The sequence below is a fragment of the Neophocaena asiaeorientalis genome, unplaced genomic scaffold (assembly GCF_003031525.2).
Source record: "Neophocaena asiaeorientalis asiaeorientalis breed wild unplaced genomic scaffold, Neophocaena_asiaeorientalis_V1.1 scaffold43, whole genome shotgun sequence".
Lineage (NCBI taxonomy): Eukaryota > Metazoa > Chordata > Mammalia > Artiodactyla > Phocoenidae > Neophocaena > Neophocaena asiaeorientalis.
Genome location: NW_020173674.1, coordinates 10,545,576 through 10,547,893, shown reverse-complemented (window position 1 = coordinate 10,547,893; position 2,318 = coordinate 10,545,576).

Here is a 2,318-nt window from a genome sequence, read left to right as displayed (position 1 = left end):
TGCTGGCAAGGACCGTTTTGTAATCTTCCCTCTAGCTGATTAGCCTCAGGACTGCCCAGCCCTGCCCACCAGCCTGTAGGCACCAATACTGGAATGCCTCAGGCTAAGCAACTAGCTGGGTGGGGACACAGCCCCATCCACTAGTAGTAGGCAGGCTGCCTTAAGACCCCTGAACCCACAGCCATCCCTGGGCATGGCTCTGTCCACCACAGAGCCCAGGACCTGGCCCAGTACGCAGGCACTAGACTGGATATCCCAGGGCCCTACAGCCAGAGAGTCTGGGACACAGCTCTGCCCACCATTAGGCAGCACCAGTCTGGGGACCTGCTGGATCTCAGCCCTACTCACTAGTGGGCTGACACAAGCTTCAGGACACCCTCAACCCTGCAGCCAGCTGTGTCAGGAACTGGCCTCACCCACCAGGAGGCTGACACTAGATCTGGGAATCCTGGCCCCATAACCACCCAACCCAGAACCTGGCTCTGCCCACCAGTGAGCCAGCACTACCCCAGAGACCCCCAGATTTTCACAGCCAGACTTCTCATGACCTAGCTCAGCCAACCAGCAACTGGCAGCCTCCAGGCAGGCCCTGGCAACCAATCAGACCTGGGACCAGCCATGCCTACAAGACCGCTCACAGCCCACCACAACAGAAGGACCCACACAGCCTGCATGGGGCGGGGGGCGGGGAATCCCTAGAGGATATAGCTCTGGTGACCAGGGGGCAGTGCACTGCTGGGACACACAGGACATCGCCTACAAAGGGCCACTTCTCCAAGGCTGGGAAATGTAATCAACCTACCATATACATAAAAATAAAAACTGCAAATTAGGCAAAATGAGGAGATAGATGAACACGTTCCAAATGAAGGAGCAAGATAAAACCCCCAAAGAAGAACTAAGTGAAAGAGAGATAGGCAATCTACCAGATAAAGAGTTCAAGGTAATTATCATAAAGATGCTCAGAGAACTGCGGAGAAGACTGGGTGAACAGAGTGAGAATGAGAAGTTCTTAATGAAGAGTTATAAAATTTAAGACACAAACAGATGAAGAATACAATAACTGAAATGAAAAATACACTAGAAGGAATCAACAGTAGATTAAATGATACAGAGGAACAGACCAGCAAGCTGGAAGACAGTAGTGGAAATCACTGATGCTGAACAGAAAACAGAATGAAAAGAAGTGAGGACAGTTTAAGAGACCTCTGGGCCAACATCAAACATCCTAACATTCACATTATAGGGGTCCCAGAAGGAGGAGAAAGAGGAAAATGTCTGAGAATGTATTTGAAGACATAATAGCTGAAAACTTCCCTAACCTGGCAAAGCAAACAGTCACCCAAGTCCAGAAAGCACAGAGAGTCCCAAACAGGATTAATCCAAAGAGGTCCACACCAAGACACATTGTAATTAAATGGCAAAAATTAAAGACAAGAGAATATTAAAACCAGCAAGGGAAAAACAACGAGTCACATACAAGGGAACTCCCACTAGGCTGTCAGCTGAATTTTCAGCAGAAATTCTGCAAGCCAGAAAGGAGTGGCATGATATAGTTAAAGTGATGAAAGGGAAACGCCTACAACCAAGAATACTCTACCCAGCAAGGCTCTCATTCAGATTTGCAAAAGCTAAAAGAGTTCAGCATCACCAAACCAGCTTTATAAGAAATATTAAAAGGACTTCTCTAAGCAAAAAAGAAAAGGCCACGACTAGAAACACGAAAATTAAAAAAGGAGAAAGCTCATCAGGAAAGGTAAATATACAATACAGGTAGTAAATCAACCATGTACAAAGCTAATAGGAAGGTTAAAAGACAAAAGTAGTAAAATGATGTCTGCAATAAGCAGTTAAGGAACACACAAAACAAAAAATGTAAGGTATGATGTCAAAAACAGTCATCGTGAGGAGAGGGTAGTAAAAATGAAGGGTCGTTAAAATGCATTTAAAATTAAGCGATCAGCAACTTAAAATAATCACATATATGTATTATAGGTTGCTTTATATTAGCCTCATGGTACCCAGAAACCAAAAATATATAATAGATACACAAAAAAGAGAAAGAGTTATTATATATGTTTAACTGAAAGATTCAAACTCATAGAAGCAGACAGTTAAATGGTGGTTGCCAGGACTGGGGGAGGGGAAATGAGGAGTTTTTATTTAACAGGTACAAAGTTTCAGTTAGGCGAGATGAGTAAGTTCTAGAGCTCTGTTGTACAACATTGTGCCTATAGCTAACAATATTATATGGCACACTTTTTTTTTTTTTTTTTTTTTGTACGCGGGCCTCTCACTGCTGTGGCCTCCCCCTTTGC